This window comes from Schistocerca americana, chromosome X (genome assembly GCF_021461395.2).
Source record: "Schistocerca americana isolate TAMUIC-IGC-003095 chromosome X, iqSchAmer2.1, whole genome shotgun sequence".
NCBI classification, from domain to species: Eukaryota; Metazoa; Arthropoda; class Insecta; order Orthoptera; family Acrididae; genus Schistocerca; species Schistocerca americana.
The window spans coordinates 800,380,412-800,394,325 of NC_060130.1; positions in this window are offsets into that span (position 1 = coordinate 800,380,412).

A 13,914-nucleotide genomic window follows, 5' to 3' on the forward strand; every position below is an offset into this window, starting at 1 on the left:
GCTTTCTCTAAAAAAGAGTTCAAATGGCTCTGAGCACTATGGGACCTAACATCTGAGGTCATCAGTCCCCTAGAGCTTAGAACTACTTAAACCTAACTAACCTAAGGACATCACACACATCCATGCCCGAGGCAGGATTCGAACCTGCGACCGTAGCGGTCGCGCGGTTCCAGACTGTAGCACCTAGAACCGCTCGGCCACCCCGGCCGGCTGATGCTTTCTCTGTGACCCTGTAAATACCAGAGCTAAACAATGTAGAACAGCAACGTGCGTTACAAGCATAGCATTCTGTATTACTTCACTTCCTTATTTCTAACATTTTAAAATTGTATGTCGACTTTAGATGACGTGTCAATCACAGATGTTCTTATCTCTATTTAGTGAACGTATTTTCAGTCACGTTTTGAACATTGTCCCGCTACACTTTATTAACTAATGTTTCGCCGCAAGGGATATCGCATTTTAGAGAGTAAATTAATATGGAGTATGTCGCTCTTCTTTTCACACATTCACATGCCCATTTCTTCTTTCCTTATTGTCTTTTGGGCACAAATGCAGTGATCAAAAAGAAATGATTAGCGTATACTCGCATTCTCTTTACATCGTTCCTTTCTTGTTGCTCCCATGGCAATGGACTGTTTCGCTACCTGGCGAAGGGGCAAGTGTGGAAAGTGTCCTGCATTCGACTGGCAGACAGCCGACAGTTGAAGAGGGTCACATAGGAATTCCAAACTGCATCAGGATCCACTGCAAGTACTATGACAGGCGGGAGGTGAGAAAACTTGGATTTTATGGTCGAGCGGCTGCTCATAAGCCACACATACCGCCGGTAAATGCCAAACGACGCCTCGCTTGGTGTAAGGAGCGTAGACATTGGACGACTGAACTGTTGAAAAAAAAAACGTTACGTGGAGTGACGAATCAAATCACAGTACACAATGTGGCGATCCGATGGCAGAGTGTTGGTATGGCGAATGCCCGGTGAACGTCATCTGCCAGCGCGTGTAGTGCCAACAGTATAATTCGGAGGCGGTGGTGTCATGGTGTGATCGTGTTTTTCATGGAGGAGGCTTGCACCCCTTGTTGTTTTGCGTGACACTATCACAGCACAGACCTACATTGATGTTTTAAGCACCTTCTTGCTTTCCACTGTTGAAGAGCAATTCGGGGATGGCGATTGTATCTTTCAACACGATCGAGCACCTGTTCATAATGCACGGCCTGTGGCGGAGTGGTTACACGACAATAACATCCCTGTAATGGACTGGCCTGCACAGAATCCTCACCTGGAATCCTAAAGAACACCTTTGGGATGTTTTGGAACGCCGACTTCGTACCAGGCCTCACCGACCGACATCTATAACTCTCCTCAGTGCAGTACTCCGTGAAGAATGGGCTGCCATTCCCCAAGAAATCTTTGCCCCTCTAATATTATAACCACCGTCTGGCTTCTGTATAAATTGTAAATAGACTTTCGCTCCCTGTGTTTGACCCTTGCCACCTTCAGAATTTGAAAGACAGTATTCCAGTCAACATTGTCAAAGGTTCGACCGACATCGATACCTCTCGTCAGTGCAGCACTCCGTGAAGAATGGGCTGCCATTCCCCAAGAAATCTTTGCCCCTCTACTCTTATAACCGCCCTCTGGTTTCTGTACAAATTGTAAATAGCCTTTCGCTCCCTGTGTTTGACCCCTGCCACCTTCAGAATTTGAAAGAGAGTATTACAGTCAACATTGTCAAAAGCTTTCTCTAAGTCTACAAATGCCAGAAACGTAGGTTTGCTTTTCCTTAATCTATCTTCTAAGATAAGTCGTAGGGTCTGTATTGTCTCACGTGGTCCAACGTTTCTATGGAATCCAAACTGATCTTCCCTGATGTCGGCTTCTAACAGTTTTTCCATTCGTCTGTAAAGGATTCGTGTTAGTATTCTGCAGCCGCGACTTATTAAACTGATAGTTCGGTAACTTTCACAACTGACAACACCTGCTTTCTTTGGGATTGTAATTATTATATTCTTCTTGAAGTCTGAGGATATTTCGCCTTTATCATACACCTTGCTCACCAGATGGTAAGTTTTGCTGATTCTCCCAAGGCTATCAGTAGTCCTAATGGAATGTCGTCTGCTCCCGGGGCCTTGTTTCGACTTAGGTCTTTCAGTTCGCTGTCAAACTCTTCACGCAGTATCATATATCCCATTTCATCTTCATCTACGTCCTCTTCCATCTCCACAAAATGGCCCTCAAGTACATCGCCCTTGTATAGACCCTCTATATACTCCTTCAACTTTTCTTCTTTCCTTACTTTGCTTAGAACTAGTTTTCCACGGAGGGTGGAATGGGACTTCAAGTCCTACCGCGACACCTTCTTTTACCCTTACACCAAGACAGTAAGACCGAGATCCACCGATGACGCTGTACCTCATCCTACCACAAAAAAAGAGCTTCGCCCCAGACTCAGTGAATCTTCAGACAACGTCAGGGCCGTGCCGAGGCCATGGCGAGATAGGGCTTCGGCAAGGAGAAGGGGAAAGAAAGTCGACGTTGATTGCTCGGGAGATGTACGTGTGTTCTCCTACTCTTCGTGTTCCTATTTTCTGCTGGGGAGAAGAAGCCTTTCCCTCAGTTTGTGGATGGAAACGCCCGCTTTTGTCACTGTGTCATTCCGTCCAAATAACACAATGAAGAAATTGCTACTATTGAACAGGCCTCACATGGGTGTTGGTTCATACAGCTGCCGCCTACACAGTTCATGTTCAACAAAGGAGTATTTGCAGCTGCTTCGCTAGATATTGTATATGGTTTTCATATGTTTTCTGCTATTGGAAATGATTCATCTTTGCTGTATTGGGACAAAGACGAAATAGCCCCCTGCACAAGTGGTGAATACAATCATCGACTCTGTTTAGTTTTATCTGTGATTCACTTGCTAGTCAGTCACTTGTGCAGAGCTGAGGTATTCTCATTTGAGGCTTAGTAGCGAGCAGTTGATTTTTTCAGAGAATGAGATCTTTTATTTGTGAATCAGGGAGAAACTAGCTGGAATGTTTTACTATGGCGATGAGAACTTGTTTATAAAGCTATATCAATTTCTGTATTAATGGAGAAGATATTTGGAAGAAATTTTATAGGTAACTCAAGCGTGCACAATAATAATACGTTTGTTTGTATGAACTATTATTTGAAGGAAATATTTATCCCTGAGACAACTAATAATATTTATAATTGGTGTTTGTATGATCTCTCTGTTTTCATTATATCATATACCCAATCGAGTGAAATGTCTGTAATTTTTGTAATGAGAGAATTTCACAGTTTTTGGTGTCTTCTTATGTTGTACAGTCCTTTTTGTCAATAATTAGGGTTTCATTTCTTCAAGAACGATTTTCTTTAAAGAAAGACCCCCTCCTTCATTCGTAGTAAACTTTGTAACATTTTGTCATGTGTGTATCGCACCTTACGCCACACGCAGCAACAGATTGTTTCTGATAACTTGAATACAAAGTATTAATGTTTCACAATAATATTTATTAGTTCGTTATGAACCGGCTTTCGGTTTCTTAGACCATCGTGAGATAAGTTAATGCGAAACAGGTAGTCCACCCAACTTCAGTGAGAATTCATAGCTGTACAAAGATACGTGATATTTTATGATTATATCGCTGCAAAATACAAGCAAAGTGTAACACCTAAAGAGATTCTGAACAAAGATATAACAGTATATTCAACTATGCGAATCTATAAGCTAAAAATGTTCTACAAGTGATTAATGGCACAGGCTAGTACGTCATACGGACAAACAGGTGAATGTAACGAACAGACCGCATATAGGGAGGGGGAGAAAGAAGTCTATAGAATGTGGGTGTGGAACAGTTATGACAATCTTGTTATGTAATTGTGAGAGAAATAATAAGTGTCTGCTACTTTTATGTGGGTGAGTAATGGATCTGTGTTTGGTCATTAAGGACCACGCCAGGATCCTCTAATTGATGGTAATTAATGGCCAGTTTCAAGTAATGTTGGTTTTCTGCCTTTAGTTCCTTTGTGGATAACATCAGATTTCACATCATATGAATGACATTCATTCAGAGCATGTTCAGCAAAGGTGGAATCTTTCAGTCTGCAACTACTTTCATGCTTAGTCTGTCTGGTAGTTATAGCTCTACATGATTGACCTTAATATAATTTTCCACATGGATTGCAGAAAATTCTATAAATTCCACTCTGTTATAATGGTGGAGTCTTATCTTTAGTGTTGAACAGAGGGTGGACTACAGTGTTCCTAGTATAAAAAATCTGAAGTATATATCCTGTATTTGAATTTCCTGCCAAGAACCTGTGAAGTACTTTGCACATGGGGGCCCATTTGTTATCAGAGTGGTTTTGTGCTATCTGAAGTGGATAAAGGAGAGCTGTTATCCTCTGTCTGGGTAAGATTGTTCAGTGAGCAGTGTTGGTAATTTCATACACTTGTTTTTTTTTCTGAGTAGAGCAGAAATTTATTTGTGTGATTATTCCAAGTCAAACATTGCACTTCACATCAAGCAACTGTCATAAAGTACTTCGGTATTTTAAGTTCTGTAGTTTTCATTGAGCACACAATTAATTTGTTTTGGCAGTTAATTAGATTCATTTTCATTATTTCAAATTCTGCATTTCACTAAGTTTAAAGTTTTGCTCCACGACACTGTTCACATGCGGAACATAAAGCCGACCAACAGTAAGTATTGCTCAACAGTTAAATATCTAAAGTACACGTTACACGAGGAGAAAATTTTGGAAAACACATATTCAGTAGTCACACGTATAGACAATTTTTATTGAAAGCTTTGAATTGTAGGTTATCAAGGGCGGGAAAGTGGGGGCTGAAGCTAATACGCTAACTGGTGGATTTTTTTCCCATTGCTGCCGACTGAAGACTGAAGTGAAGCTGTTTAAATTAGAGTGCTTCAAAGTATTTGATAAAATAGTAGGTGAAATGGGATCTTACATGTAACGCAGCATTTCATCCCACTTTGACCTAATGTCGGGGACGTCTTAAATGGTGAGCTCTGTGTTTTATTTTGCAAGATATATTTGGTGATAAATATAGCACAAACATCGATACAACTCAGGTAGTTAACGTAATAGCGGCTTTCATATTCTAGTACAAAGAACCCATGAGGCACACACAGTTTCCCTTTTGGACATTTTGAAGTTTTTCTTTCTTCTGTCGTATGAGTCACGAGGAGATTACCGCAACATAGAAATAGCTTTGGGGACATTTATATCAAGTCCAGTGGCTGTAGTGTCTTGTCAAAGCAGTTTCAGTAAATTAACTACTTATAGTCGAATGCAGGTCAAGTAGACGGTCCAGTTCATTGATCTTGTCGACAGAATACGACAAAGCTGCTAAATTTGAGTTCAGTGCTGTAATCAATGATTTTATTTATGTAAAAGCAAGGAAATGGGATGCAATATTATATTAAAAATTCAGTACTTGGAAACGTATGTGTAATGAACACTTAATTATAGGCCTTTTTTCGAAGCAATAATTCATGATGAGCAAACAAATTGTGTTCTCAATTACACATCATACGAAAATAAAGTAGCTGCCATAAACAATAAGACTTAGATTTTGTTATAGTTTCAATATTTTAGAAAGTTTATCAATCTGTAATTTATTTATTACAGTGATACATAAATTGTTGTGTGGAATAATTGTCACTTATATAGATCATATAAGTAATATTTTTCAATAACATTTAATTTTTATTAAGCCTGCCTTACAGGTTATAAAATTTCGTAAACACATACTAAACACGTGTAGTAAAAATTGTAGAACAGTGGTTTGCAGGGAGGAATGGGGCGCAACGCTGGCAGATCAGCCTAGGGTGCAGGATCACCGTGGTACGGCTCTGGACACAGTACCAACCTTAGTACAAAAGGCAGTGAGGACAATACGTCATATGAGCTCGACGCTACTAAACATTATTATCTGTTAGTGATTTACTGGTTTTCATTAGCATTGCAGAATGTTTCTATCGATAACATTACTCTCATTGTATATAACTGAGCACCATAAAAGGGTCTATAGCACTACAGAGTTATATGTATCTCAATTATTTAGAATACATTTTATAAATAAACATATTAATATGTTATCTTCTTTTAGATGTCTGATTGTCTTTGTTTACCAACTTAACTACCGACACATCAAGTTTCATTTTGGCCACCCAGTATACATACTTGATATTAAGGAAAACCTGTATGATTTTCATAGACGGTGTTCAAAGTGTTGTGTGATGAATATTGTTTTAGAGATGCTGAAAATGTCGTCCATTTACATGAATGGACAACTGGTACCTAGGAGCTAATGATTGTCTAAATCGCTCGAAATAACCAGATGTTTCACGAATAATGGCTGCAACTTCAGCCAAACGGGTGACGAGATTCTCTGGAGAGTCTGTTGATGTCTCGTACGCCAAATGCTTCATCCCCTCCCCCCCCCCCCCCCCTACTCCAACAGAAATTCACAGGAGGTCAGCTCATGTCTAAAATAATATCTATAGTCCGGCAGTCTGAACACCGACTCTGAACATCACCTCCACCAAAACTTTCATTGACTCCTAGCGAAGAAACGGTGCAACTAAATTGGGCCCTCCACAAAATCAGTCAATGGAACAAAATCGCCTCTCTATATACTTGTTGACCTTAATGGTAAAGAAACGGAAAAAGATAAAAAGAATCTAAATAAAGATTTCGGTCTTTCGAAACTGCTTCTCTGAAGGACATGGCAATGTAGTTCTTACGTTAGATTGTCTACGGATGTGAAAATAACTAGTGTACGGATAAATAAAGATGGAACTGAAGAATAGCTCAAATCGCTCCACAGAGGGAAAGCAAATGAACGTCATACGGTGTCCATCAGATTTTATATCGAATATGCAGCGAAACTGTCCTCTCTTCCAGCAACAGTTTACTTAAGGTTGATGGGACAATGGTACTTATCATCTGACTGCAAAAACGTACAGGTCATTGCGACCTACAAGGAGGGTCAACAGATCGACGTGAAGAACTAGAGACCTAACTCATTGATTTCACATTCTTGTACTCGTAGAATTACGGATATTACTTTGGTTGGTTGGTTGATTCGGGGGAGGGGACCAAACAACGTTGTCATCGGTCCCGTCGGATTAGGGAAGGTTGGGGAAGGAAGTCGGCCGTGCCACTTCAAAGGAATCACGCGGCATTTGCGTGAAGCTATTTAGTAGTTACTTTAAATGTTCAGTACTTAATATCCTATGACCGCAATACCAATAAGTCAAAATTGCAACTTCTAATTGTTATTTATAGATCCCCTAACTTGACCTCAGAGCACTTCTGCTCAAGCTACAGGGGTTCTTGGTTCACTTTACAGGAAATAACAAAGATTAGTTATATGTGGTGACTTCAGTATTAATTATGTGGGTGATTGTGCCGGAAAAAAGACGTCGGAAGATTTCCTAAATTCATATGATCTGATGCAGATTGTGTTTTTTCCAACCAGGGTGCAGGGGAACAGTAGCACAGCTATAGCCAATATTTTTATTCATTCTTCATTACTAGATGGGTATTCAGTTAGTAAAAGGGTGAATGGAATCTCAGCCCATGGTGCAAAAATTTTAACGCTAAAATGTTTTTGTACTCACACGAATGTTGCATGTAACTACAAACTATTTGGAAAAGCTAGTCCAACAGCAATAGAGAGTTTTTTAAACCTCATTAAGGAACAAGAGTGGCAGGATATTTACAGTGCGGATAACATAGATGACAAATATAATGTTTTCCTTAACCCATTTTTCGTGCTCTTTTGGAAGTTGCTTTCAAATAGAACATTCTAAACAGGGTATCAGCAGTAAAAGGCGGCCTGGGTGTCTGACTAGGGATAAGGGTATCATGTAGAACAATGTGAGAATTATATCAAAATGTTAGAAGTATTCACAATCGAGCTACAGTACCCCATTACAAACAGTAATGTAAGATACTTAAAAATGTTATTAGGAAGGCAAAGAATATGTGGTATGCAAATAGAATAGCTAATTCACAGGATAAAATTAGAATCATATGGTCAGTCGTGAAGAAAGTGTCTGGTCAGCAGCACAAGGTCGACAATATAAAGTTAGTTCGTAGTAAAAATATTTCTGTTACTGATAAGTCAGAGATATGTACAGTATTTAACAATCAACATTGCTGGTGAGTTATATAAGAACTGTGCCTTTCCAAGACTGGCGTCTGAAATACTCCTCTGCGATGCTGACAAGGGGAGGATTGAGTCAATAATTAAATCACTGAAGACTAAGGACTCTCGTGGATATGATTGTGCGCTTAGCAGCATAATAAAGTACTGTGCTGCACATCTTAGCCCTGTACTTAGCCATATTTGTAATTTTTCCTTGAAGAATGGTCAGTTCCCTGAACGATTAAAGTTCTCTGTAGGAAAGAAGCTTTGTAAAAATGGACAATGTAGACAATTTTAGACCTATTTCTATGCCATCACTGTTTGCTAAAGTTATTGAAAATGTGCAGATGTAAGGATAATTGATCATTTTATTTCACAGAATTTGCTGCCAAATGTAGAGTTCGGTTTTAGAAGTGGTTTAATAACTGAAAATACTACACTCCTGGAAACTGAAATAAGACACCGTGAATTCATTGTCCCAAGAAGGGGAAACTTTATTGACACATTCCTGGGGTCAGATACATCACATGATCACACTGACAGAACCACAGGCACATAGACACAGGCAACAGAGCATGCACAATGTCGGCACTAGTACAGTGTATATCCACCTTTCGCAGCAATGCAGGCTGCTATTCTCCGATGGAGACGATCGTAGAGATGCTGGATGTAGTCCTGTGGAACGGCTTGCCATGCCATTTCCACCTGGCGCCTCAGTTGGACCAGCGTTCGTGCTGGACGCGCAGACCGCGTGAGACAACGCTTCATCCAGTCCCAAACATGCTCAATGGGGGACAGATCCGGAGATCTTGCTGGCCAGGGTAGTTGACTTACACCACCTAGAGCACGTTGGGTGGCACGGGATACATGCGGACGTGCATTGTCCTGTTGGAACAGCAAGTTCCCTTGCCGGTCTAGGAATGGTAGAACGATGGGTTCGATGACGGTTTGGATGTACCGTGCACTATTCAGTGTCCCCTAGACGATCACCAGTGGTGTACGGCCAGTGTAGGAGATCGCTCCCCACACCATGATGCCGGGTGTTGGCCCTGTGTGCCTCGGTCGTATGCAGTCCTAATTGTGGCGCTCACCTGCGCGGCGCCAAACACGCATACGACCATCATTGGCACCAAGGCAGAAGCGACTCTCATCGCTGAAGACGACACGTCTCCATTCGTCCCTCCATTCACGCCTGTCGCGACACCACTGGAGGCGGGCTGCACGATGTTGGGGCGTGAGCGGAAGACGGCCTAACGGTGTGCGGGACCGTAGCCCAGCTTCATGGAGACGGTTGCGAATGGTCCTCGCCGATACCCCAGGAGCAACAGTGTCCCTAATTTGCTGGAAGTGGCGGTGCGGTCCCCTACGGCACTGCGTAGGATCCTACGGTCTTGGCGTGCATCCGTGCGTCGCTGCGGTCCGGTCCCAGGCCGACGGGCACGTGCACCTTCCGCCGACCACTGGCGACAACATCGATGTACTGTGGAGACCTCACGCCCCACGTGTTGAGCAATTCGGCAGTACGTCCACCCGGCCTCCCGCATGCCCACTATACGCCCTCGCTCAAAGTCCGTCAACTGCACATACGGTTCACGTCCACGCTGTCGCGGCATGCTACCAGTGTTAAAGACTGCGATGGAGCTCTGTATGCCACGGCAAACTGGCTGACACTGACGGCGGCGGTGCACAAATGCTGCGCAGCTAGCGCCATTCGACGGCCAACACCGCGGTTCCTGGTGTGTCCGCTGTGCCGTGCGTGTGATCATTGCTTGTACAGCCCTCTCGCAGTGTCCGGAGCAAGTATGGTGGGTCTGACACACCGGTGTCAATGTGTTCTTTTTTCCATTTGCAGGAGTGTATATTCTCATTTCTCTGTGAGATACTTGATGGGTTAAACAAAATATCGCTAGGCATCTTTTTTTGTTTAACTAAGGCGTTTGATTGTGTTGATCACAAAATATTGCTCCAGAAGTTGGACCATTATGGAATATGGGGAGTAGCTCACAATTGCTTCACCTCTTACTTTAACAACAGACAGGAAAAGATCATTATCCATAGTGTTGAGAATGGCAATGATATGGGGTTTGAGTGGGACGCAGTCAAATGTGGGGCACCCTAGGTATCAGTGCTGGGCCACTCCTGTTCCTTATTTCTAGAAATGGTATGCCCTCTAGTATTACAGGTGATTCTAAAATATTTCTGTTTGATGATGACACTAGCTTGGTAGTAAAGGATGTTGTGTGCAACACTGGCACTGTTTCAAATAGTGCAGTTTATGACATAAATTCATAGCTTGTAGAAAATAAATTAACAGTAACTCACACTTAGACTCAGTTTTTGCATTTCCCAACACACAATTCAACAATACCCGACGTTATAATTTCACAGAGTGGGCGTATGATTAGTGAAACCGAACAGTTCATATTTCTTGGTGTTCAGATAGATAGTAAAATGTTGTGGAAAGCCCACGTTCAGGATCATGATCAACGACTTAATGCTGCCATTTTTACTATTGGAACGGTCTCTGAAGTAAGTGATAGTTCGACACGAAAAGTAGCCTACTTTGCTTATTTTAATTCGCTTATGACGTATGGTATTGCATTTTAGAGTAACTCTTCCCATTCTCAAAAGATACCGTTTCCTTAGAAACGGACGTTTCGGGCAATAAGTGGTGTAAGTTAGCGAATCTCTTGATCTCTTGTCGACCCCTGTTCAGTAGTCTGGGTATTGCTGCATCCATTTTCAATAAGCTACCACAAGAATACAAAACTCTTAGCAGTAATTCACGCGCTTTCAAATCGAAGCTGAATAGTTTCCTAATGGGTCACTCCTTCTATTCTGTAGAAGAGTTCCTTGAAAAACTAAGTTCATTCCCACGTTATGTTGTTGATTGTGTTTACATAAACTTATGGCTTGTCTTTCCATGGGTTCATAAACATTTTATTTAATCTGTTATTACTTTTATGTTGTAATTTCATATACTGACACGTTCCATGACATTGAAGATTTGCTCTTTAATTTGGTTCTACGAAATTAGACGTGTAAAATAAAATAAAAAAATAGATCAGTCAACTTATACAAATATCTAGGTGTGACAGTTGGTAGGGGTATGAAATACAACCATCACATAGACTCAGTCGTATGTAAAGCATCTGGCAGACTTCGTTCGGTTTGCTGATAGAATACTAGTGATACACAATTAGTCGGGAAAGACGATTTCTTATTAAACACTCTTGAGACCCATCAAGAATATTCCTCCAATGCGTGAGACCCGTACCAGACATGAATAGGCAGGAGATATTGAGCGTATGCAAAGAAGGGCTGCACGAATGATCACAGGTTTGTCTGATCCCTGGGAGAGTAACACGGAGATGCTGAAGAAACTGAACTGGCAGAAGTTTGGAGACAGACGTTTACTGCCACGAGATGGCCTACTTACAAAGTTTTAAGAACCAGCTTTATGTGATGGCTCTAGGAATATGCTACAGTTCCCTACGTATCGCTACCGTAGAGCTCATGAGCACAAAATTAGACTACTTACAGTGCACACAGAAGCGTTTCAGCAATAATTCTTCCAAAACTTTGTACGTGAATGGAACGAGAAAAGGCCTCAATAACTGGTGTAATGATAAATACCATTTTCCATGCACTTCATAGCGTTTTGCACGTAGATGTGTTTCGTGCTCGCGTGTGATGACATTTCTAGACGCTTAACAACTCCTCTGTATGACTCAACATGGTTTCTGTAGCACCGCTTGTGTAAAAGTGAGCTTTCTCCGTTCGTTCAAGAGATCTAGAAGCCAGTAGCGGAAAAGGAACTCTGGCTGATACTGCGTTTCTTCACCTCGAGAAAGTCTTCGATAAACTTCCACACCATCATCTAGTAAGTAATATACTTCCGACCGGAATGTCGAATTGACTGACGGACTGAGTGAAGACTTTCCAACAAACAGAACTCAGTGTGTCGATCTTAATGAGGAGGCATTGTCGTTAGCAAAAGCTTCATCTAACGTACCTCAAAGTAGTTTGATAGGGCGACTGCTGTGTACTTTGTACAGAGTGAACAAGAACTCCACTGACAAGCTTTCAGGGACGGTAATATGGACCAAAACAAGAAAAAATATATTGTAAACCCGGGCTCGAAAACGCATACCTTAAGAGCTATGAGTACTTGTTCAGCAGAAGAAGTGTTTCACAGTAGTGAATATGAGCAAGAGCTCATAACTATTAAAGTACATACCTTAGAGTCCACGTTTACTGGACATTTTTTTCCTTGGTTTGATCCATACTACCAAGTCTGAAAGTTTGTCTGTGGAGTTCTAGTTCAATGTGAATGGCCTGGCAGGTTACATCTATAGCTTTAGGTGACTATTAGGAGACGACAGTTGTACTCAAGGAGCTGACATCGTTTGATATTTTCTGCGGAATGCAGAGAGACTGAAAGATGAGCAGTTCCATGTGGAAATTTTAGCAGATGAATGTAAACGTAACTGAATGTAATGTGATGTGCGTAAATAGCCGACAGATTATGATATCCCCTGACACGATCATCGATCAGTCCAAATTTTTTAAGTATGTAAAAGTTTCTGCATGCTGAAGTATAGGACGGAAATGACTCAAATCTACCCTTTGGGCAGGCAAATGTCAGAACCAGATTTATTCGAAGATTCGTAAGGAAATGTAATTCATGTGTGGAAGAGATTACTTGCGAAAAGCCCGTTCAACCGATTCTTCAGTATTGTTCATAAGTTTGGACCTCCCACGAAGTTGGGTAACAGATATACTCAAACGTTTATATTCATCATCATTTGCTCTGCAGGTAATGAATGATAGAAATGATGAAAACATCAGAATTTAACATGAGCTGTTTACACGATGCTGTGATGTCATATAGAAAAATATTTCCACACCTAAATGCAATAGCAGCCCGCCCCAGCCTCACATTGGTAGCACTTAGTATCTGAAACCAGACGACTTGTCTGGCGTAACAGTAATTTTGTTTGTGGGCATCTGAGTAATGGGTATAATTCGGATTAAAATTCAAAGTGCAATGTTCGGTAACTGAATATCATCAATTTAATATAACTTAAAAGTTTTAATTAGTGCACGCCAGGAAAGTTGTCAGGAGGTATAAATGCTCCATATTTAATTGGTGTTTGGAGTGACATCTCATGGCAATGATGGGAGCTTCAAATATCACACTGCCCAATTCCCCTGCAGCACCAGTTCAGTGCGAGCTACAGCCACTTGCTGGTTGCCCGACTGCTGCGCTGTCCTGCATTGAAGATCGTTTAGGAGGTCGACGGTCGCTCAAACTGGCAGCCCGGTTGTGACAGCTCGCAGACTGGCACTGTAGTCTCATGGCCTTACGTGATTCCAAAGAGGTCTGCCATTCACCGATAGATGACAATGGCGTCGTCTTCATAGTGCCAGGATATTTTAATTCATCATGGTTCAGCCAATTCGCACGAAATATTTATAAATAGTATAAGGAAACCTTCCTTGTGAATCAGTTTACCCATTAGTGAAAATCGTATCAGAATCCCTAGAGCTGTTTCTGACATTAGCTCGAACATACAGGCGGAAACCGTGGTGGCGTACTTTAACTTACGCCTGTATAGACAGAAGACAGACTGTGGAAGAAGAAGAAAATTATTAGATAACGAGTAATAAGACTAATACGCCTTCGAGTCTCACATAGTCCCATTGTAGAGTG